The 25,593-nt window shown below is 38.8% G+C and overlaps 1 long non-coding RNA gene across 2 annotated transcripts in view; it reads left to right on the forward strand.

The window, feature by feature from the left end:
* LOC118622912 overlaps window positions 1-25,593 on the forward strand; it is a 63,805-nt gene that overhangs the window by 6,693 nt on the left and 31,519 nt on the right. For both annotated transcript variants that reach the window (XR_004958160.1, XR_004958161.1), the window contains exons 2-3: window positions 23,768-23,914; window positions 25,470-25,572. This is a non-coding gene — a long non-coding RNA (uncharacterized LOC118622912). The remainder of the gene's footprint in view (window positions 1-23,767; window positions 23,915-25,469; window positions 25,573-25,593) is intronic.

Here is a 25,593-nt window from a genome sequence, read left to right on the forward strand (position 1 = left end):
CAAATTCTTTGGTTGTTATTTGTCTGTTCAAGTTTTCTGACTCTTCCCAGTTCAGTTTTGAAGACTGTGTGATTATAGGAATTTGTCCATTTCTCCTTGGTTGTCCAATATGTTGGCATATAATTGTTCATAGTATTTGTTAACGATCCTTTGTGTTTCTGTGCTGTCAGTTGCTACTTATCCTCTTTTGTTTCTGATTTTATTTGGGTCTTCTCTCTTTGTTTCTTGGTGAGTCTGGATAAAGATTGATCGATGCTCTCTCTCCTTTCAAAGAACCAATTCTTAGTTTCATTGATCTTTTGAATTGTTTTTTTTTTTTTTAGCTTCCATGTTATTTATTTCCACTCTAACATCTATTATTTTTTTCTTTCTACTTGCTCTGAGTTTTTCTTTTACTTTCTAGTTCTTTATGTTGTAGGGTTAAATAGTCTACTAGGGATTTTTCTTGTTTCTTGAGGTGGGCCTGTAGTGCTATGAACTTCTCTCTCAGGACTGCTTTTGCTGCATCCCATAAAATTTTATTGTATTGTGTTCATTTTCATTGATTTCCAGGAAGTTTTTAATTTTTCCCTAGATATCCTTTGTAACCCGTTCATTGTTTAATAACATACTCTTTAGCCTCCATGTGTTTGAATGTTTTTACTGTGATTTATTTCTAGTTTCATGACATTGTGATGCAAGAAATTGCTTGATGTGATTTTAATCTTCTTGAACTTGTAGAGACTTAATTTGTGTCCTGACATGTGGTCTATTTTTGAGAATGTCCCATGTGCACTTGAGAAGAATGTATATTCTGCAGTTTTGGGGTGTAATTCTCTGGAAATATCTATTAAATTCATCTGATCTAGTGTGTCATTTACGGTCTCGGTTTCCTTGTTAATTTTTTGTCTAGAGGATTTATACAGTGATGTTTGAGGGGAGTTGCAGTCTCCTACTGTGATTAATATTGCTGTCAATTTTGCCCTTGAAGTCCTCCAGAAGTTTTTAAAGTATATTTTTGTGCTGCTATATTGGGCGCATATGTTTGCGAAGGTTATATCCTCTTGTTGAATCGATCATTATACTATTATGTAGTGACCCTCTTTATCTCTTGTTTTGACCTTCATTTTGAAGTCTATTTTATCAGATATAAGTATTGCTACCCTAGTGTTTTTATTTCCATTTGCTTGGAAAATTTTTTTCATCCCTTCACTTTCAACCTGTGTGAGTCATTTGTTGTGAGGTGGGTCTCTTGTAGACAACACATGAGTTATCATTCCTTATCCATTCAGCTACTCTATGTCTTTTTTATTTCTTTATTTATTTTTTAAAATTAATTAATTTATTTTTATTACAGATGTTTCTCTTTTTTCCCCACTGATATCCCCCCTCCCTCACCCTCCTGTCCCTGTCCCCAGCTTTGTTGTCCATGTCCATTGTTCATACATACATGCGTATAAGTTCTGTGGTTTATCTCCCCCCATCTACTCTTCTGGGGATTGTCAGTCTGTACCCCACTTCCACGTCTCTAGTACTACCCCATTCCTCAGACTATTTATGTTCATTATATTCCACAAATAAGTGAGATCATGTGATATTTGTCTTTCTCTGTTTAGCTTATTTCGCTTAGGATAATACTCTCCAGGTCCCTCCATGTCGTCTCTAAGTATAAGAGATCTTTCTTTCTTACAGCTGCATAGTACTCCATTGTGTATATGTACCACACCTATTTTACCCAGTAGTCTACTGATGGACATTTGAGCTGTTTCCAGATCTTAGCTATTGTAAATAGTGCTGCTATGTACATGGGGGTACATATATTCTTTCTGATTGTGTTTCAGGCTTCTTAGGGTATATTCCTAGAAGTGGGATCACTGGGTCAAATGGCAGTTTCATTTTTAATTTTTTGAGGTAACACCATATTTTTTTCCATAGTAGCTGCGTCAGTTTGCATTCCCACCAGCGGTGTACTAGAGTCCTCTTTTGTCCACAACCTCACCAACACTTGTTGTTTGATGATTTGTTGATGGTGGCCATTCTGACAGGTGTGAGGTGATACCTCATTGTTGTTTTAATTTGCATCTCTCTGATGATTAGTGATGATGAGCATTTCTTCTTATGTCTCTTAGCTCTTTGTATGCCCTGTTTGGAGAGGTGTCTATATAGTTCCTCTGCCCATTTTTAAATTGGGTTCTTTGTCTTCCTTTTGTTGAGTTGTATGAGCACTCTCTATATATTGGAGATTAACCCCTGATCTGATGGATCATTGGCAATTATGCTCTCCCATATAGTGGGTTGCCTTCCCATTTTGGTGGTTGTTTGTTTTGCTGTGCAGGAGCTTTTGAGTTTGAATTAGTACCATGTGTTCATTTTCTCCTTTGTTTCTGTTGCCTTAGGTGATGTATCAGTGAAAATTCTTCTGCGTATGATGTCTGAAATTTTGTTGCCTACATTTTCTTCTAGAATTTTTATGGATTCATGAGTCACAATTAAGTCTTTTATCCATTTTGAGTTTATTCTTATGTATGGTGTAAGTTGACGGTCCAGTTTCCTTTTTTGGCATGTAGCTGTCCAATTTTCCTCAACACCATTTATTTATTTATTTATTTATTTATTTATTTATTTATTTATTTTTATTTTTTATTTTTTATCCTCACCCGAGGACATTTTTCCCTTTTTTGTACAGATAGAGTGGGAGGGAGAGAGAGGAAGAGATATAGAGAGAGAAACATCGATGTGAAAGGGACACATCGAGTGGCTGCCACCGCACGACCAACCAGGGCCGGGGACAAACTGCAACCGAAGTACGTGCCCTTAGTGGGAACTGAACCCGGGTCTCTCCGGATCGCAGGCTGACGCTCTAACTGCTGAGCCAAACCGGCCAGGGCTCAACACCATTTATTTATTTATTTATTTATTTATTTATCCTCACCCGAGGATATTTTTCCATTTTTTTGTACAGATAGAGTGGGAGGGAGAGAGAGGAAGGGAGAGAGAGAGAGAAACATCGATGTGAAGGGACACATAGAGTGGTTGCCACCCGCACGACCAACCAGGGCCGGGGACAAACTGCAACCGAAGTACGTGCCCTTAGCGGGAACCGAACCCGGGTCTCTCCGGACCGCAGGCCGACGCTCTAACCGCTGAGCCAAACTGGCCAGGGCTCAACACCATTTATTAAAGAAGCTATTTTGACTCCACTGTATGCTCTTGCCCCCTTTGTAAAATATTAATTGAGCATATTGTCTTGGGTCCATTTCTGGGTTCGCTATTTTGTTTCATTGATCTATGTGCCTGTTCTTGTGACAGTACCAGGCTGTTTTGATTACAGTAGCTTTGCAGTATAACCTGAAGTCTGGTAATGTGATCCCTCCAAATTTGTTCTTCTTTTCAAGATTGGTGTGGCTATTTGGGTTTTTTTTTTGGTTCTGTATGAACTTTTGAAGTATTTCTTCTAGTTCTGTAAAATATATCTTTGGTATTTTGATAGGGATTTTACTAAATGTATAGATTTCTTTGGGTAGTGTTGACATTTTAATGATGTTAATTCTTCCAATCCATGAACAAGGTATGTGCTTCCACTTTTTATATCTTCCTCTATTTCTTTTTTCAATGACCTGTAGTTTTCTGTGAATAGGTTCTTTACTTCTTTGGTTTAGTTTATTCCTAGGTATCTTAATTTTTTTGCTGCAATGGTAAATGGGATTGTTTTTTAGTTTCTCTTTCTGTGAGTTCATCATTTGTGTGTAAGAATGCCATCAATTTCTTGACGTTAATTTTGTACCCTGCTACTTTGTCAAATTCATTTATTAAGTCTAGTAAATTTTTGATGGATTCTTTGAGGATTTCTATGTATAGTGTCCTGTCATCTGCGAATAATGACAGTTTCAATTCCTCCTTTCCAATTGGGATCTCCTCTTTTTTTTTTTTTTCGTCCTATCTGATTGCTGAGGCTAAGACTTCCAGTACTATGTTAAATAAGAGTGATGAAAGTGGGCATCTCTGCCTTGTTCCTGTTCCTAATGGAAATGCTTTTAGTTTTGGCCCATTGAGTCTGATGTTGGCTGTAGGTCTTTCATGCATGGCCTTTATTAGGTCGAGATATGATCCCTCTATTCCCAGATTGCTGAGCAATTTTATCAGAAATGGGTGCTGGATTTTGTCAAATGCTTTTTCAATGTCTATTGATATGATCATATGATTTTTATCTTTCATTTTGTTTATGTGGCTTTGTTTCTTGGTAGTCTAGCTAAGGGTCCATCAATCTTGTTTATCTTTTCAAAGAACCAGTTCTTTGTTTCATTGATCCTTTGAATTGTTTTTTTGGTCTCCATGTCATTTATTTCTGCTCTGCTCTTCCTTCTACTTGCTCTGGGGTTTTCTTTCTTGTTCTTTATGTTGTGAGGTTAGATTTAGAGTTTATTAGAAATTTTTCTTGTTTCTTGAGGTTGGCAGTAGTGGTATGAACTTTCCTTTCAGAACTGCTTTTGCTGTATCCCATAGATTTTATGTTGTTGTGTGTTCATTTTCATTGGTTTCATTAATTTCTCCTTGATCTCCATGGTAACCCATTCATTGTTCAATAACATGCTATTTAGCCTCCATGTTTTCAAATGTCTTTGCATGTTCTTGTTGCAGTTGATTTTTAGTTGCATGTCATTGTGATCTGAGAAGATGCTTGATATGATTTCAATCTTCTTGAACTTGTAGAGACTTAGTTTGTGCCCTAACATATGGTCTATCTTTGAGAATGTTCCATGTGCATTTGAGAAGAATGTGAATTCTGCAGTTTTCGGGTGTCATTCTCGGCAGATATCTATGAAACCCTTTTGATCTAGCACTTCATTTAGAGTCTCTGTTTCCATGTTAATTTTTGGTGTAGATGATCTATCCAGTGATGTCAGCGGGGTGTTGAAGTCCCTTGCTATGATTGTATTGCTGTTGATTTTTTCTTTGAAGTCCTCCAGAAGATTTTTAATATGTGTTGGTACTCCTATATTGGGTGCATATATGTTTACCAAGGTTATATCTTCCTGTTGGATAGATCCTTTCAATATTATGTAGTGGCTTTCTTTGTCTCTAGTTATGGCCTTCATTTTGAAATCCATTTTATCAGATATGAGTATTGCTACCCCAGCTTTTTTTTCTTTTTCGTTTGCTTGAAAGATTTTTTTCTATCCCTTCACTTTCAACCTATGTGAGTCTTTTGTTGTGAAGTGGGTTTCTTGTAAACAACATATATGTGAGTCATGCTTTCTTATCCAGTCAGCTACACTGTGTCTTTTTATCGGAGCACTCAGATCATTCACATTTAAGGTGATTATTGATATATACTTATTTATTGCCATTTTTGTTAGTGTGGTTCTATTTTTCTTCCTATTTCTTCTACTAATTACAGCAGTTTTTTTTTTTAGCATATCTCACAGTGCTGGTTTGGTGTTAATTTATTCCCTTAGCCTTTTTTTTTTTTTGTCTTGGAAGCTCTTTATTTGATCTTGTATTTTGAATTATAGCCTTGCTGGATAGAGTAGTCTTGGATTCAGATTCTTGTTTTTCATGACCTTGATTACTTCATGCCACTCCCTCTGGCCTGTAGTGTTCCTGTTGAGAAGTCAGCTGAGCGGCTTATGGGGTTTCCTTTGTAGGTAACCTGTTGCTTATCTCTTGCTGCACTTAGGATTCTCTCTTTGTCTTAAATTTTTGTCACTTTAATTACTATATGTCTTGGTGTGGGCCTATTTGGTTCTTCTTACTTGGAGCTCTCTGTGCTTCTTGAACTTGAATGCCTTCTTTCTTCACCAAGTTAGGAAAGTTTTCTGTCACCATTTCTTCAAATATATTCTCTAACCCTTGCCCATTTTCTTCCTCTTCGGGGACTCCTATGATGCGAATGTTATTACGTTTCCAGTTGTCCCACAGTTCTCTTAAGCTATCTTCCTGTTTTTTAATAGTTTTTTCCTTTTAGTTTTCTGATTGGTTGATTTTTTTCTACCCTTTCTTCTCATTCACTGATCTGGTCCTCAGCTTCCTCTACTCTGCTGGTTAGTCCTTCCAATGTGTTCTTTATTTCTGCTATGTCAGTCTTCATTTCCATTTGTTTGGTTTTCAATGTTTCTATATCTATAAAAAAAAAATTTTTTTTTATCCTCACCCGAGGACATTTTTCCCCTTTTTTTGTTATGATAGAGTGGGAGGGAGAAAGAGAAAGAGAAAGAAAGAGAGAGGGGGGAGAGAGAGAGAGAGAGAGAGAGATCTATGTGAAAGGGACACATTGAGTGGCTGCCACCTGCATGACCAGCCAGGGCCTGGGACAACCTGCAACTGAGGTATGTGCCCTTAGTGGAAATCGAACCCAGGTCTCTCTGAAACGCAGGCCGATGCTCTAACCGCTGAGCAAAACTGGCCAGGGCCATTGTTTCTATATCTTTACTCATGGTGCTGATGTTTTTACTCATGCTGTTGAGCTTCATCAAGATCATTGCTGTAAACTCTACCTCTGATGATTTGCTTAACTGCTTTTCATTTATCTTATCTTCGATAGAGTTCTGTTGTTCTTACATTTGGGATTTGTTTCTTTGTTTCACCATTTTGGCTATCTCAGTGGGTTTTGGAGCCTGCCAAATTTTCCCTGTGTGTGTTGGTGTTCTGCTGTTTGTAGCTCCCTCTTCTGGGTTTGGATGAGCCTTGGTGTGCCCATGTAAAGGCCACTGTCAATTCTTACTTTTCTGGGTAGATATGCAAGCCCAGGAAAGGTTCAGTTATTTTCTAGCTTTTTCCTGGAGGCTAGTAGTCTCAGTTACTCAGTGCCTTGGAATGTAGCCCTGGTGTTCAGTGTCCCTGGTTACATGGTCCTGTCCGGCTGCCTTTCTGTTGCTTTTTTCCAAGGATCTGTCTTGATTTTTGTTGCAATTTCCATTTGGTCCTGGAAGATCCTCTGTGTAGCTTCCCTTCACCTCGCCTCCATTTTCACGTCCTCTATGCCTATCTTGTACGCAGCTCAGTTGCCCCGGCCTCTCTGGTGCCCCCACTCCCTACAGTTCTCACAGGTAATGGGATCACACAGTTCCTTTGGGGACCCAACTCTATGCCTATGTTATGGGCTGCTGGGTCATATAGGCCCTTCTGTTGTTTCAATACTCCACAGGTCCCGTGGGTAAATGGATGGCACAGTCCCTGCTGGGTCGCACAGGCCCCTCTGTTGCTTCAATACTCCGCAGGTCCTGTGGGTAAATGGATGGTACAGTCCCTGCTGGGTCACACAGGCCTCTCTGGTGCCCCCACACCCTGCAGGTCCTGTAGGCGGGTAGCTGGATTGCACCAGTCCCTCTAGGGTTTGGGCTTCCCACTGCTTTTGTGAGCTGCTGGACCACACAGGTCTCCCTGGAGCCCCAGATCCCACATCTGGTGGCTGGGGAGTTCTCTACTCTGTGTCTTTTGATTGGAGTGTTTATTTCATTTACATTTAAGGTTATTATTAATATGTAGTTATATAGTGCCATTTTTATTTATTATGGCTATGTTTCTCTCTATATATTTTTTTCTTATTACAGAAGTCCCTTTTACATTTCTTGCAGTGCTGATTTGGTGCTAATATAATTTCTTAGCCATTTTTTTTTGGTCTGGTAAGCTCTTTATTTAACCTTCTATTTTGAATGATAGCCTTGCTGGATAGATTGGTCTCAGATTCAGATCCTTGTTTTTCATTTTCTTGAATACTTCATGCTATTGCCTTCTGGTCTGTAGTGTTTCTGTTTAGAAATCAGCTGACAGCCTTATGGGAACTTCTTTGTAGGTAATCGTTTGCTTTTCTATTGCTGCCTTTAAGCTTCTCTCTTTGTCTTAATTTTCAGCATTTTAATTATGATGTGTCTTTGTGTGGGCCTCTTTGGGTTGTTCTTGCTTGGGGCTCTTTGTGCTTCCTGAACTTGTATGCCTTTTTCCTCCACCAAGTTAGGGAAATTTTCTGTCACTATTTCTTTAAATTGATTCTCTAACCCTTGTTCACTTTCTTCTTCTTCTGGTACTCTATGATGTGGATGTTGTTATGTTTCATATTGTCCCACAGCTCTCTTAAACTGCCCTCCTGTTTATATATTTTTTTGTTTTTGGTTCTCTGATTGAGTGATTTTTTTCTACCCTGTTTTCTAATTTGCTGATCCAATTCCTGGCTTCCTTTAATCTGCTGGTTATTCCTTCCAATGTGTTCTTTATTTCTGTTATGTCATTCTTGATTTCTGATCAGTTGTTTTTCATTGTTTCCGTATCTTTTTTTTTGTGCTGTTGACCATCCTCATAAAAATTACTCTGAACTCTATATCTGATAACTTGCTTATCTTTATTTCATTTATTCCTTCTCCTGGAGAATTCTCCTTTTCTTTCATTTGGGATTTGTTTCTTTGTTTCACCATTTTGTCTGTCTCAGCAGGGTTTGGAACCTGCCAAAATCTCTCTGTGGGTATTGATATTCTGCAGATTGTGGCTCCCTCTGCTTTGTTTGGATGTGTATGGAAGGGACCAAGCTGAACACCAATGTCTGGTCTGATTCTCCTGGGTAGAGCCACAGTTCAGGCAAAGATTCAAGTATCCCAGAGCCTCTGCCTGCAGGCTGACTATTAGTCTCAGTCACTTAATGAGCCTAGGTTGTCGCCCACCCTCAGCTGAATGAAAACTCTCCCAGGTGGGCAGGGTAAGAGATTTCCTGTGAGTGATGCAATTGCTTCTCTTTAGGCTAAAGCTTCTTTGAGAGGAAAACTGTGCCTGAATAAAATGGTTTCTGCACTGTGTTAAATAACTCAGCACAGGGATCAACATAGTGCTACCTTCATAGCTTTGACCCCAGAGCCTTGAAACCCAATGACCGTGAACTGTGCCCAAGGCTCAAAGCATCCAGAGACGTGTCTTTACCTGCAGGCTGGCTGGTAGTCTCTGACAGTTAATGAGCCTCAAGTTGCTGTTCTGTGTTAGGCCCTGACTTCTCCCAGCCTGTCAGGGTTAAATTTTAATGGGTGGGGCAGTTGCTTCCTCACCTGGGCTGTAGCTGCTTTGATCAGAAAACTCTGCTTGAGGAAAATGGTTTCTGCAGCATAGGCTAATGGCTCAGTCCAAGGGTCTAGGCAGTTGCCTTCACAGCTCAGACCCCAGATCCATGAAACCCAACAACCGAGAACCAGATTCAAGGCTCAAAGCATTCAGAGACTCGATTCTGCCTATTGGTTAGCCCAGCAGTATCTGACAGTTAATGAGCCTCAGGTTGTGCTTCTCCTGGCTGGGTAGCATTAAATTCCAAAGGGTGGGGCAGTTGCTCCCCGCCCCCTCCCCGCCCCGGGCTAAAGCTGCTCTGATGGGAAAAGATTGCCTGAGAAAAATGGTTCTTTAGAGTGGGAGAATGACTCAGCATAGGGCTCTTGATGGCCTCCTTCTCAGCTCTCTCCTCAGCTTTGTGAACCCCAGACTCACCTCATGAAGCTCTAGTCCAGTCTGCCCTCCCTATGCTGGAGCCCAAGGTGTGTGGCTATAGCTGTTAGTGCACTGGCCCTTCAGTCCAAGTTCCCAGCACCTATCCCTGCTGGACACAACCTCTGCTCTGGTATTTTTCACAGCCAGGTGTTATGTGGTCACCTTTTCCCGCGCTCTGCCACTCTGTACTGGAGAGCTGCTTAGGGTTTAAACCCCAAACTTCTTAGAGGAGACTTCTCACAGCTAAGATAGCCCTCAGCTGCTGCCGGAGGGAGCCCAGCCATCCTTCTTGCACTGCCACACCTCCTACTAGTCTCAATTTGGGCTCCTCTTTACATCCCTGGTTGTAAGGGTTCTCTTCAGCTGGTCTTCAGCTGGTTATTCCAGATGACTTCTCTTTATTTTAGTTGTAATTCCAGTTTGGTCCTGGGAGATGGTCCGTGTAGCTTCCATTTACTCCATGATCATTTCTTCTCCCTTATTTTTAGATTCTTATTTAATAAAAATTGAAAAAAAAACCCCACCAATAATAATATTCTTACTGTGTTATGCATAGCACATTAGTTGAAGCACAGAATCCCACGGTGTTCTAAGAAACACTTTGACATTTCCAGGACTTTCTGCCACCTGGGATTTAGATCAAAACTGTTATGCATGCCCTGGCCAGGTGGCTCAGTTGGTTGGAGCATAATTCCATACACCTAAAAGGCTGCAGGTTTAATTACCAGTCAGGGAACATAACTAGCTTTAGGATTTGATCCCAGGTCAGAGTGCATACAGGAGCCAACCAATTGATGTTTCTCCCTCACATAAGTGTTTCTCTTTTCTTTTTCCTTCCTTTCCCTTTCATACCCCCTTCCCTTGTTTCTCTCTCTCCCCCTTCCTTTTTTTCTAAAAATCAATTCAAAAGCCCATATCCTCTGGAGAGGATTATAAAACCACAAAGCTGACCATCTTGGGACAAAGAATGGTCATCTCAGGCATTGATTATGCTCTATGTCTTTTGAAAATTAAAAAAAAATTATTTTAATTTTATTTTTGTTACAGATGTTTCGCCTTTTTTCCCCATTGACACCCTCCTCCCCATCCCACCAACACCATCCCCAGCTATGTTGTCCATGTCCACTGTTATGCATACATGCATATAAGTTCTGTAGTTTATCTCTTCCTTCCCCCATGACACCCTCTTCTGAGGGTTGTCAGTTTGTACCCTTCTTCCATGTCTCTGGGTCTACCCTATTCCTCAGACTGTTATGTTCATTATATTCCACAAATAAGTGAGAACATGTGGTATTTGTCTTTTTCTGCTTGGCTTGTTTTGCTTAGGATAATAATTTCCAGGTCCCTCCATGTCATCTCAAAGGATAAGAGATCTTTCTTTCTTACAGCTGCATAATACTCCATTGTGTACATGTACACCCACTTCTGGGGATTATCAGTATGTACCCCACTTCCACATCTCTGGGACTACCCTATTCCTCAGACTGTTATGTTCATTATATTCCACAAACAAGTGAGATCATATGATACTTGTCTTTCTCTGTTTGGCTTGATTCGCTTAGGATAATACTTTCCAGGTTTCTCCATGTAGTCTCAAAGGATAAGAGATCTTTCTTTCTTATAGCTGCATAGTACTCCATTGTGTATATGTACTAAAGCTTTTTTATCCATTCATCTACTGATGGACACTTGGGCTGTTTCCAGATCTTAGCTATTGTAAATAGTGCTGCTATGAACATGGGGGTACATATATTCTTTTTGATTGGTGTTTCAGGCTTCTTAAACATTCCTAGAAGTGGGATCACTGGGTCAAATGGCAGTTCAATTTTTAATTTTTTAAGGTAACACCATATTGTTTTCCATAATGGCTGCACCAGTCTGCATTCCCACCAGCAGTGTACTAGAGTCCCCTTTTCTCCGCACCCTCGCCAACACTTGTTGTTTGATGATTTGTTGATGGAGGCCATTCTGATAGGTGTGAGGCGATACCTCATTGTTCTTTTAATTTGTATCTCTGATGATTAGTAACGTTGAGCATTTCTTCATATGTCTCTTAGCCATTTGTATGTCCTGTTTGGAGATGTGTCTCTTTAGGTCCTCTGCCCATTTTTAAGTTGGGTTCTTTGTCTTCCTTTTGTTGAGTTGTATGAGTACTCTATATATTTTGGAAATTAACCCCTTATCTGATGTATGATTGGCAATTATGCTCTTCCATACAGTGGGTTGCCTTTCCATTTGGATGGTTGGTTGTTTTGCTGTGCAGGACCTTTTGAGTGTGATGTAGTCCCATATGTTCATTTTCTCCTTTGTTTCTGTTGCCATAGGTGATGTATCAGTAAAAATTCTGCTGCGTATGATGTCTAAAATTTTGTTGCCTACATTTTCTTCTAGGATTTTTATGGACTCATGGGTCACAATTAAGTCTTTTATCTATTTTGAGTTTATTCTTATGTATGGTGTAAGTTGATGGTCTAATTTTATTTCTTTTGCCTGTAGCTGTCCAATTTTCCCCAACACCATTTATTAAAGAGGTGTCTTTACTCCACTGTATGCTCTTGCCTCCTTTGTCAAATATTAGTTGAACATATTGTCTTGGGTCCATTTCTGGGTTCTCTGTTCTGTTCCACTGGTCTGTATGCCTGTTCTTCTGCCAGTACCAAGCTGTTTTGATTACAGTGGCTTTGTAGTATAACCTGATATCTGGTATTGTGAGCCCCCCTACTTTGTACTTCTTTTTCAAGATTGCTGTGGCTATTTAGGGTCTTTTTAGGTTCCATGTGAACTTTTTTTTTTCATCATCACCTGAGTACATTTTTTTGTTCAGGTAGAGTGGGAGAGAGAGAGAGAGAGAGAGAGAGAGAGAGACATCGACGTGAAAGGGACACATCCAGTGACTGCCACCTGCACAACCAACCAGGCTTGGGGACAAACTGCTACCGAGGTATGCACCCCTAGCAGGAACCGCACCTGGGTCTCTCTGGACCATAGGTGGACACTCTAACTGCTGAACCAAACTGGCCAGGGCTCCATATGAACTTTTGAAGTATTTGTTTTAGTTCTGTGAAGTATGTCGTTGGTATTTTGATGGGGACTGCATTGAATCTATAGATTGCTTTGGGTAATATAGACATTTTAATGATGTTTATTCTTCCAATCCATGTACAAGGTATGTGCTTCCACTTTTTTATATCTTCCTCTGTTTCTTTTTTCAATGTCCTATAGATTTCTGCAAACTGGTCCTTTACTTCTGTGGTTAAGTTTATTCCTAGGTATCTTAATTTTTTTGCCGCGATGCTAAATGTGATTGTTTTATCAGCTTTTCTTATACATCATTGGTGTATAAGAATGCCGTCAAGCCCTGGCTGGTTTGGCTCAGGGGTTAGAGCGTCAGGCTGTGGTCCAGAGAGACCTGGTTTCGGTTTCTTCTAAGTGCACGTACCTAGGTTTGTCCCCAGCCCTGGTTGGTCATGCAGGTGGCAGCCACTCCATGTGTCCCTTTCATGTCGATGTTTCTCTCTCTCTCTTTCTTCCTCTCTTTCCCTCCCACTCTATCTGAACAAAAAATGGAAAAATGTTCTTGGGTGAGGATAAAAAAAAGAATGCCGTCGATTTCTTGATGTTAAATTTTGTATCCTGCTATTTTGCCAAATTCATTTATTAAGTCTAGTAGATTTTTGATGGAAGTCTTTAGGGTTTTCTATGTATAATATAATGTCATCTGCAAATAATGACAGTTTCACTTCCTGTTTCCAATTTAGATCCCTTTTATTTTTACTTCATGTCTGATTGCTGTGGCTAAGACTTCCAGTACTATGTTAAATAAGAGTGGTGAAAGTGGGCATTCCTGTCTTGTTCCTGTTTTTAAGGGAAATGCTTTTAGTTTTTGCCCATTGAGTGTGATGTTGGCTGTACGTCTTTCATATATGGCCTTTATTATGTTGAGATATGATCCATTTATTCCCAGATTGCTGAGCATTTTCATCAGAAATGGGTGCTGGATTTTGTTGAATTCTTTTTCAGCATCTATTGATATGATCATGTGGTTTTTATTCTTCATTTTATTTCTGTGGCGTATCACATTTATTGTTTTGCAAATGTTGTACCAGCCTTGCATCCCTGGGATGAATCCCACTTGGTCATCGTGAATAATTTTTTTGATGTATTGCTGGATCCGATTTCTAGTGTTTTGTTCACGATTTTGGTGTCTCTGTACAGCAGGGATATTGGACTGTAGTTTTCTTTCTTTGTAGTTCTTTTCTTTGTTTTGAAATTAGAATTATGCTGGTCTCATAAAACAAGTTTGGAAGACTTCTTTCTTCTTGAATTTTTTGAAATTGTATGAAGAGAATGGGTGTTAGTTCTTTGAGTGTTCGGTAAAACTCCTCCATGAAGCCTTTCGGGCCTGGGCTTTTCTTTGCTGGGAGAGTCTCGATTACTTCTTCAATTTTCTTAGTTGTTATTGGTTGTCCAAATTTTCTATCTCTTCCCAGTCCAGTTTGGGAGACTATGTGTTTCTGGAAATTTGTCCATTTCACTTAGATTGTTGAATTTGTTGCCATATAATTGTTCATAGTAGTTGTTAACGATCGGTTGTATTTCTGTGGTGTCAGTTGTCACATCTCCTCTTTCATTTCTGATTTTTTGTATTTGGGTTCTCTCTCTTTGTTTCTTGGAGAGTGTAGGTAAGGGTCCATCAATCTTGTTTATCTTTTTGAAAAACAAGCTTTTTGTTTAATTGATCCTTTGAATTGTTTTTCTGGTCTCCATGTCATTTATTTCTGCTCTGATCTTTACTATTTCCTTCCTTCTACTTGCTCTGAGGTTATCTTTTTGTTTGCTTTCTAGTTCTTTATGTTGTAAGATTAGATAGTTTATTAGAAATTTTTCTTGTTTCTTGAGGTAGGCGGTAGTGGTATGAACTTTCCTCTCAGAACTGCTTTCACTGTATCCCATAGATTTTGTGTTGTTGTGTGTTCATTCTCATTGTTTTCCAGGAAGTTTTCAATTTCTTCCTTGATCTCCATGGTAACCCATTTATTGTTTAGTAACATGCTATTTCGCCTCCATGTGTTCAAATGTCTTTGCATGTTCTTGTTGCAATTGATTGCTAGTTTCATGCTATTGTGATCTGTGAAGATGCTTGATGTGATTTCAATCATCTTGAACTTATAGACACTTAGTTTGTGCCCTAAGATATAGTGTGTCTTTGAGAATGTCCCATGTGCACTTGAGAAGAATGTGAATTCTGTAGTTTTGGGGTATAATTCTTTGTAGATATCTATTAAATCCATTTGGTCTAGTGCTTCATTTAGAGTCTGTGTTTCCTTGTGAATTTTTTGTCTAGAGGATCTACCCATTGATGTCAGTGTGGTGTTGAAGTCCCTTGCTATGATTGTATTGCTGTTGATATGTTCTTTGAAGTCCTCCAGAAGATGTTTAATATATGTTTGTACTCCTATATTGGGTGCATATATGTTTACCAAGATTATATCTTTCTGTTAGATAGATCCTTTCAATATTATGTAGTGGCCTTCTTTGTCTCTAGTTATGACGTTCACTTTGAAATCTATTTTATCAGATATGAGTATTGCTATCCCAGCTTATTTTTGTTTTCATTTGCTTGAAAGATTTTTTTCCTATCCCTTCACTTTCAACCTATGTGAGTCTTCTGCTGTGAGATGGGTCTCTTGTAAACAACATATAGATGAGTCATGCTTTCTTATCCAGTCAGCTACTCTGTGTCTTTTTATCAGAGTATTCAATCCATTTACATTTAAGGTGATTATTGATATGTACTTATTTATTGCCATTTTTTATTTAGTGTGGTTCTATTTTTCTTCCCATTTCTTCTACTAATTACAGTAGTCCTTTTAACATTCTTGCAATCCTGGTTTGGTGCTAATATATTCCCTTAGCCTTCTTTTATCTGGGAAGCTCTTTATTTGACCTTGTATTTTGAATTATAGCCTTGCTGGAGAGAGTAGTCTTGGATTCAGATTCTTGTTTTTCATGACCTTGATTACATTGTGCCATTCCCTTCTGGCCTGTTTCTGTTGAGAAGTCATCTGAGAGCCTTATGGGGTTTTCTTTGTAGGTAACCTGTTGCTTTTCTCCTGCTGCTTTTAGGATTCTCTCTTGAAAAAATCCTGTTGAGAATTCTTTTCTCAAGAATTCTTGATAAAATTCTGTTGTGTTTAATTTTTGGCATTTTAATTACTATGCATCTTGATGTGGGTCTGTTTGGTTCTTCATAGTTGGGGTTCTCTGTGCTTCTTGTACTTGAATGCCTTCTTACTTCCCCAAATTAGGGAAATTTTTTTTCACTATTTCTTCAAATATATTTTCTAAGCCTTGCTCATTTCCTTCCTCTTTGGGGACTCCTATGATGTGAATATTATTATGTTTCCTGTTGTCCTACAATTCTCTTAATCTGTCTTTCTTTTCTTTTTTTTTTAATTGTTTTTTCCTTTTAGTTTTCTGATTGGTTGATTTTTTTTCTACCCTGTTTTCTTTTATTTATTTTTTATTAATTAATTTTTGTTACAGATGTTTCTCCTTTTCCCCCCACTGATTCCCCTCTCCCCCTCTCTCCCCTCCCTGTCCCCAGCTTTGTTGTCCATGTCCACTGTTCATGCATACATGCATATAAGTTCTGTGGTTTATCTCTCCCCCACTACCCCCTCTTCTGGGGATTGTCAGTCTGTACCCCACTTCCACGTCTCTGGGACTACCTCATTCTTCAGACTGTTATGTTCATTGTATTCCACAAATAAGTGAGATCATATGATACTTGTCTTTCTCTGTTTGGCTTGTTTTGCTTAGGATAATACTATCCAGGTCCCTCCATGTAATCTCAAAGGATAAGAGATCTTTCTTTCTTACAGCTGCGTAGTACTCCATTGTGTATATGTACCACTGCTTTTTTATCCATTCGTCTACTGGTGGACACTTGGGCTGTTTCCAGATCTTAGCTATTATAAATAGTGCTGCTACAAACATGGGGGTACATATATTCTTTCTGATTAGTGTTTCAGGCTTTTTAGGGTATATTCCTAGAAGTGGGAACACTGAGTCAAATGGAAGTTCAATTTTTAATTTTTTGAGGTAGCACCATATTGTTTTCCATAATGGCTGCACCAGTCTGCATTCCCACCAGCAGTGTACTAGAGTCCCCTTTTCTCCACACCCTCGCCAACACTTGTTGTTTGATGATTTGTTGATGGCGGCTATTCTGACAGGTGTGAGGCGATACCTCATTGTTCTTTTAATTTGTATCTCTGATGATTAGTAATGTTGAGCATTTCTTCATATGTCTCTTAGCCATTTGTATGTCCTGTGTGGAGAGGTGTCTATTTAGTTCCTATGCCCATTTTTTAATTGGGTTCTTTGTCTTCCTTTTGTTGAGTTGTATGAGCACTCTATATATATTGGAAATTAACCCCTTATCTGATATATCATTAGAAATTATGCTCTCCCATATAGTGGGTAGCCTTTTCGTTTTGATGATTGTATCTTTCGCTGTGCAGAAGCTTTTGAATTTGATGTAGTCCCATGTGTTCATTCTCCTTTGTTTCTTTTGCCTTAGTTGATGTATCAGTGAAAATTCTGCTGCGTATGATGTCTGAAATTTTGTTGCCTACAGTTTCTTCTGGGATTTTTATGGATTCATGAGTCACATTTAAGTCTTTTATCCATTTTGAGTTTATTCTTGTGTAGTGTGTAAGGTGATGGTCTAGTTTCATTTTTCTGCATGTAGCTGTCCAATTTTCCCAGCACCATTTATTAAAGAGGCTGTCCTTACTCCACTGTATGCTCTTGCCACATTTATCAAATATTAATTGAGAATATTGCCTTGAGTCCATTTCTGGGTTCTCTGTTCTGTTCCACTGGTCTATATGCCTGTTCTTGTGCAAGTACCAGGCTGTTTTGATTACAGTGGCTTTGTAGTATAACCTGAAATCTGGTAATGTGATTCCTCCAACTTTGTTCATCTTTTCAAAATTGTTGTGGCTATTTGAAGTCTTCTTTTGTTCCATATGAACTTTTGAAGTACTTGTTCTAATTCTGTGAAGTATTCCGTTGGTATTTTGATGGGTATTGCATTGAATGTATAGCTTTCTTTGGGTTATATGGACATTTTAATGATGCTAATTCTTCCAATCCATGAACAGGGTATGTGCTTCCACTTTTTTATATCTTCCTCTATTTCTTTTTTCAATGACCTGTTGTTTTCTGCAAATAGGTCCTTTATTTTTTTGATTAAGTTGATTCTTAGGTATCTTAATTTTTTTGCCACAATGGTAAATGGGATTGTTTTCTTAGTTTCTCTTTCTGTGAGTTCATCATTGGTGTATAAGAATGCCATCAATTTCTTGACGTTAATTTTGTATCCTGCTACTTTGCCAAATTCATTTGTTAAATCTAGTAGATTTTTGATGGAGTCTTTAGGGTTTTCTATGTATAATATCATGTCATCTACAAATAATGACAGTTTCACTTCCTTCTTTCCAATTTGGATCTCTTTTATTTTTTCTTCCTGTCTGATTGCTGTGGCTAAGACTTCCAGTACTATGTTAAATTAGAGTGGCGAAAGTGGGCATGCTTGCCTTGTTCCTGTTCTTAAGGGAAATGCTTTTAGTTTTTGCCCATTGAGTATGATGTTGGCTGTAGGTCTTTCATATATGGCCTTTAGTATTTCTAGATATGATCCCTCTATTCCCAGATTGCTGAGCATTTTTATCAGAAATGGATGCTGGATTTTGTGAGGGCTTTTTCGGCATCTATTGATTTGATCATGTGGTTTTTATTCTTCATTTTATTTATGTGGTGTATCACGTTTATTGATTTGCGAATATTGTACCAGCCTTGCATCCCTGGGATGAATCCCACATGGTCATGATGGATAATTTTTTTGGTGTATTGCTGGATCTGATTTGCTAGTATTTTGTTCTGGATTTTGGCGTCAGTGTTCATCAGGGATTTTGGCTTGTAGTTTTCTATCTTTGTAGTGTCTTTTTCTGATTTTGGAATTAGAATTATGCTGGCTTTTAAACGAGTTTGGAAGTCTTCCTTCTTCTTGAATTTTTTGAAATAGTTTGAGGAGAATGGGTGTTAGTTCTTCTTTGAATGTTCAGTAAAACTTCCCCATGAAGCCCTCCTGGCCTGGGCTTTTGTTTGCTGGTAGAGTCATGATCACATCTTCAATTTCTTTTGTTGTTATTGGCCTGTTCAATTTTTCTATCTCTTCCCGGTCCAGTTTTGGGACACTATGTGTTTCTAGAAATTTGTCCATTTCACTTAAATTGTCGAATTTGTTGCCATATAATTGTTCATAGTAGTTGTTCACGATCTTTTGTATTTCTGTGGTGTCAATTTTTACTTCTCCTCTTTCATTTCTGATTTTGTGTTTTTGGGTTCTCTCTCTTTGTTTCTTGGTGACTCTAGCTAAGGGTCCATCAATCTTGTTTATCTTTCAAAAAACCAGGTCTTTGTTTCATTGATCCTTTGAATTGGTTTTTTGGTCTCTGTATTGTTTATTTCTGCTCTGATCTTTACTATTTCCTTCCTTCTACTTGCTCTGGGGTTTTCTTTTTGTTTGCTCTTTAGTTCTGTAAGTTGTGAGGTTAGTCTATTAGAGATTTTTCTTGTTTTTTTTTTTTTTTTTTTTTTTTTGAGGTAGGCCTGTAGTGCTATGAACTTCCTTCTCAGAATTGCTTTCGTTGCATCCCATAGATTTTGTGTTGTGATATGTTCATTTTCATTGGTTTCCAGGAAGTTTTTGATTTCTTCCTTGATCTCCTCCGTGACCCACTCATTGTTTAATAACATGCTATTTAGCTTCCACATGTTCAAATGCCTCCGTATGTTCTTGTTGCATTTGATTTCTAGTTTCATGCCATTGTGATCTGAGAAGATGCTTGATATGATTTCAGTCGTCTTAAACTTGTAGAGACTTAGTTTGTGTCCTGACATGTGGTCTATCTTTGAGAATGTCCCATGTGCACTTGTGAAGAATGTGAATTCTGTAGTTTTGGGGTGTAATTCTCTGTAGATATGTATTAAATTTATTTGGTCTAGTGCTTCATTTAGAGTCTCTGTTTCCTTGCTAATTTTTTGTCTAGAGGACCTATCCATTGATGTCAACGGGGTGTTGAAGTCCCCTGCTATGATTGTATTGCTATTGTTTCTCTTTTGAAGTACTCCAAAAGATTTTTATTATATTTTGGTGCTCCTATATTGGGTGTATATATGTTTATCAAGGTTATATCTTTCTGTTGGATAGAATCTTTCAATATTATGTAGCGGCCTTCTTTGTCTCTAGTTATAGCCTTCATTTTGAAATCTATTTTATCAGATATGAGTATTCCTACCCCAGCTTATTTTTCCTTTCCATTTGTTTGGAATATTTTTTCCATCCCTTCCCTTTTAATCTATGTGAGTTTTTTGTTGTGAGGTGGGTCTCTTGTAAAGAACATATAGATGAGTCTTGCTTTCTTATTCAATCTGCTACTCTGTGTCTATTTATGAGAGCATTCAATCAATTTACATTTAAGGTGATTATTGATATGTACTTATTTATTGCCATTTTTGTTTAGTGTCATTCTATTTTTCTTTCCATTTTTCCTGCTAATTATAGCAGTCCTTTTAACATTTCTTGCAGTGCTGGTTTGGTGCTAATGTATTCCCTTAGCCTTTTTTTTTTTTTTTTTTGTCTGGGAAGCTCTTTATTTGACCTTCTATTTTGAATGATAACCTTGCTGGGTAGAGTAGTCTTGGATTCAGATCCTTGTTTTTTATCACCTTGATTATTTCATGCCATTCTCTTCTGGCCTGTTGTTTTTCTTGTGAGTACTCAGCTGAGAGCCTTATGGGGTTTCCTTCGTAGGTAACCTGTTGCTTATCTCTTGCTGCTTTTAGGATTCTCTCTTTGTCTTTAATTTTTGGCAGTTTGATTACTATGCGTCTTGGTGTGGGCCTGTTTAGGTTCTTCTTACTTGGGGCTCTCTGTGCTTTTTGCACTTGAATGCCTTCTTCCTTCACCAAATTAGGGAAGTTTTCTGTCACTATTTCTTTGAATATGTTCTCTAACCCTTGCTCATTTTCTTCTTCGGGTACTCCTATGATGCGAATATTATTACATTTCCAGTTTTCCCACAGTTCTCTTAAGCTGTCTTCCTGTTTTTTAATTGTTTTTTCCTTTTGGTTTTCTGATTGGTTGATTTTTTCTACCCTGTCTTCTAATTCACTGATCCGGTCCTCAGCTTCCTGTACTCTGCTTTTTAGACCTTCCAATGTGTTTTTCATTTCTGATATGTCATTCTTCATTTATTCTTGGTGGTTTTTACTTTCCAACTGGTTGATTTTCAATATTTCTATGTCTTTACTCATGGTGCTCATGTCCTTAGACATGCTGTTGAGCTTCCTCAAGATCATGGCTCTGAATTCTAGTTCTGTTAACTTGCTTAACTGCACCTCATTTATCTCATCTTTGGTAGAGGTCTCTTGTTTTTTCATTTGGCTTTTGTTTCTGTTTTTCTCCATTTTGGCTATCACAGTGGGCTTTGGAGTCTGCCAAATTTTCCCTGTGGGTGTTGGTGTTCTGCTGTTTGTGGCTCCCTCTCCTGGGTTTGGATGAAGCAGGGAGGACCCACTTTAAACAGCACTGTGAAGTCTTAACTTTCCTGGGTAGAATTGCTAGCCCAGGGAATGGTAGTTATCCTCTAGCTTTTTTGCCTAGAGGCTATTAGTAGTGGTCACCTGAAGAACCTTGGTTTCTGAGTTGACTGAAAAACTCCCTCAGGTGCTCAGTGTAAATGGATTTCCGGAGGGTGGGGCAGATGTTTGTTGCTAATGGTCCTCAATTAGCATTTCAATGGCAACCAGGTGGGGTTGAATATCAGAGGGAGGGGCCACAGCCTCTCCCCAGGGCCCTAGGAAGGATGACCACAGTCCTGCGGCTGCACTCAGTAAAAGCTCTGAGCACCCTCCAAATCTCGAGTGTTCCCACACAGTTCCAGTCCAGTCTGCCTTCCCTCTGCCGGAGCCAAAGGTGAGTGGCTGCTGCCAAATTAGCCTCTGTCCGGACTCTGAGTCCTGGAGCCGCATGGGACTTTTAACCTGAGGGCGCTGCTCCCAGCTAAGGGTGGCTGAGGCTGCAGTACCAGCCAAGGGCATAGCACCCAGCCCAGGTTGTAGGGCCCAGCCGATGGCGCAGCTTCCAGCCTAGCCCCTGGTCCCAGGTGAGTCTGCTGGTCCCAGCCCTGGCTGCTGTGGACCGTGGGCTCCGGGTCCCCTCTCATGTCCTCGCAAGCCTTCCAGGATTGAGTCAGTGTCCCTGGTTATGTGGTCCTCCAAGCTGCCTTTCAGTTGCCCCTTTCTGACGATTTGTTTTTATTTTCATTGTAATTCAAATTTGGTCCTGGGAGATGGTCTGTGTAGCTTCCATTCACCCGGCCGCCCTTTTTCAACTCTACCCTGTTTTCTTATTCACTGATCTGGTCCTCAGCTTCCTCTACTCTGCTGGCTAGTTGTTCCATTGTGTTCTTTATTTCTGCTATGTCATTCTTCATTTCTTCTTGGTGGTTTTTCATTTCCAATTGGTTGATTTTCAACATTTTTATGTCTTTACTCATGATGTTGATGTCCATACTCATGCTGTCGAGCTTTCTCAAGATCATGGCTCTGAATTCTAGCTCTGTTAACTTGCTTGAGTGCTTCTCTTTATCTCATGTTTGGTAGAGGTCTCTTGTTCTTTCATTTGGCATTTGTTTTTTTGTTTCACCATTTTGGCTATTTCAGTGGGCTTTGGAGACTGCCAAATTTTCCCTGTGGTTGTTGGTGTTCTCCTGTTTGTTTCTCCCTCTACTGTGTTTGGGTGAGTGTGGGAGTACCCACTTTAAACACCACTGTAAAATCTTACTTTCTTGGGTAGAGTTGCAAGCTTAGGAATGATTCAGTTATTCTCTAGTGCTTTGTCTGGAGGCTGTCATGGTTACTTGAAGAGCCTTGGGTTCTCAATTGAATGAAAAACTGCCTCAGGTGTTCCATGTAAGGGGATTTCCCAAGGGTGGGCCAGATGCTATGTGAATGAGCCTCAATTTTCATACATTGTCCCACCCAGTGGGGTTGAATCTCTGATGGAGGGTCTACCGCCTCTTCCCAGAGCCTTGGGAATGAGTGAGATGGCCACCGTTTTGTGTGACCACAACTCAGCAAAAGTTCTGAGCATCCTTCAAATCCCGAGTGTCCACACTCTCGGGCTCTCCATGCTGTGGAGCCTCTTAGGACTTTAACCCTGAGGGTGCTGCTCTCACAGCTAAAACTGCTGCTGTCCGTGGGCTCCCAGCTCCCCTCTCGTGCCTCTGCAATCCTACCAGGATCAATTCAGTATCCCTGGTTATATGGTCCTTGTAAGCTGCTTTTCTGTTGCTTTTTTCCAATGATTTGTCTTTATTTTAGTTGTAATTCAGTTTGGTCCTGGGAGATGGTCTGTGTACCTTCCATTTACTCCACTGCCATTTTGGAATCAATCCTGCTGTGTCATTCATGCTGTATGTCTTGATAAAAGATTGAGATAGAGTCAAACAATTTGTCTTGGTGTGTGACTTTAATATTTGAATTAATCATTTATTAGCTAATGTGTTATTGGAGATTTGCATTTTTCTGAGTCAGCCAATGTAATCTAGCTGTTTTATTGCAGTTTAAAGTTGTACTGAAGAGTGCCTTGGACAGCATGTTTTCCAAGTGTTACAGGGCAAGACTCACATTCACAAAACTTGCAGCTGAATGTAATGTTATCCAGTGCTAGTCTTGAAAATGCAACGACTCTGCAAGAAATTGTGGAAAATTTAGAATCACTAAGACTTACATTTCTAAAATGATCTTGGCTTTATAAATTAAACTTCAGTCTGTCTTCCTTCAGTTTTTTGTCACCCCATATTGCCATCCCTAGACTCTATTTAACAATGCCCAAAACCCTTCTTAAGTCCATTTTAATATCTCTACATCTCAGATTTCACTTTTAGTAGTCCAGGGCTATTACATACATTAGAGCAAGAAGAGAATACAGAAGAAAGAAAAAGACTGATCAAAAGGTTAGAAAAATAGGACTTATGAAGTTTAGATTATTTGACTTGGGAGAGAGAAACTGATGAGTGGCTTAAAATTTTTCAAGAATATGAAGGGATATTGTATGGAGACCAGCTGTTTTCCTTGATGCTGAGAAGAGAAGAAAAAGAAAAGGTCTTTAATTTTAGCAGGAGGGAGCCCAGTTGGACATAGGGAAAAGGTTTGTTAAGTATCAAAATGATCACTGTGGAATCTCTTTTTCTAGAGATGTTTGGCAATAATGAAGAAACTGAGGTGGAAGAAATTATTTAGCTAGGTAGAACTTTGCCTAGGAATCAACCAGGTGACCTGTGGAAGTTGTTTGCTGATCCTTGAAGTCTGCACCAAGCCAACCGGGCTTCAGCCCAACAAGGTATGAAAAAGTACAAGTATCATGCCTTTGATTGTTTCAGCAGATGCTGAGCCAGTGTTCACTTTGCCACAGGCTTAGTTTTATTGGTTCTAATTGTTATTTGGTGGGAAGTAGTGATGGGACTAGGGTGGGAAGAAGGTAAAGAGTACAGCCTTGTCACAGGCTAAAACATACATGGCTTCCTTCAGAGAATTCTGAGTGAATAAGGGTAAGGTCTATAAAATGTAAAGGGTCATTTAATTTCTTTTCTTTTTGAAGAAAAAAATACATTTTCCTTTAAAAATATTTAGATTCTGTGTGTTCATTAAAACTCCTTCCTTCAAGCTTTTGAGATAGAACTATATGTCTCTGAAGAAGTGTGTCATTTAGCTCTTATTAATAAACTGTTTAGAATTGTAGGATTTTAGACTTGTGTGGAATATTTTTTTTGCTTTATTTATTTTTCTATCATCATTTATCCCCTCTATGCCCTCTTCCACTTCCACCCACCCTCCTGTTGTCCATTAGTTCTCTCTTTTTTTTTTTCTTTTTTGCTCAATCACTCCTCCCCCCAACTCCCCACCCCTCCACTGAGCTAAGGCCTGCTCTCTATGAGTCTGTTTCTATTTTACTTGGTAGTTCAGTTTATTCATTAAATTCCCCAGAGATGACTTTTCTACCCTTATTAATAATCCCAAAATTATATTGCCATGACAGTAATAAATATATTATTGTAAATATTGGTGCAAGAATTTAAGTAAAATCATGTTTAAAAAAAACTCAGTGTGTTATTTTGTTAAATAAGTTGTTAGTACAATACTTTCTACCGAAGTGAGCTTTTCACTTTTTAAAACTTTTATTTCACCATTTATACATAACCTAAGAGATTTGACAATATTTATTCAGTTTTAAGTACTAATAACTTGAATACTGGCTAATAAAACATTCTTGGTCACTTCAAACGTAATTATTGCAATAGAATCACAGGGAGGGATTGATTCAATACTAATTGCTGATGATGAAAACACTCACACACTAAACCAAATGTAAAACCCTTTGTTCCTGAACAGTTAAGATGAAAGATTATACTACTGCACTTTTTAGCCTAGAGTATTTCTCTTTCAACTATTTTAAGAAGTTTTGAGGTTAAAACTGTGTTTTAAACTTTATTTCTGACATCATTCTACAAAAATGTCATTAAAGAAAATGAAAGTAACATTTTACTGTGCAGCATCAAATTAACGAACATGGTGTATTCTTTCTTTTTTAGTCATTTCCTTTAATGCTCCATTAACAAAGGTTCATAAAGAAGCAACCGCAGCAAGGACGTGCTTTGGCAGACAAGGAGGGGACTTGTGCTCATTCCCTTCCCTGCTATCTAGCTTTGAACTATTAATGTAAAGCCCAGAAACCTGAACTGTTACCTTTTTCTTTCTCAATTGGGGTAATGGACTTCTTCATATTAACCTGGTCAACATACAAAAAATTAGTCGGTCAGTCTGATATTCTTAGGGCTTCCTAAATTTTCTTTGTTCTTGCAATACATTCAGGTATGTAAAACTTGATTTATTCTTAGGAACACCAGCAGACTGCTTGAAGTTGGATTTTTCATCTAAAGAATATAACAAATGGGGAAGTATGGGCAAGAAACCAGAGAGAGTTTGATGCTTCCGGCCCAGGTAACAATGAACAACTCTTTC

This window comes from Molossus molossus, unplaced genomic scaffold (genome assembly GCF_014108415.1).
Source record: "Molossus molossus isolate mMolMol1 unplaced genomic scaffold, mMolMol1.p scaffold_m16_p_9, whole genome shotgun sequence".
NCBI lineage: Eukaryota > Metazoa > Chordata > Mammalia > Chiroptera > Molossidae > Molossus > Molossus molossus.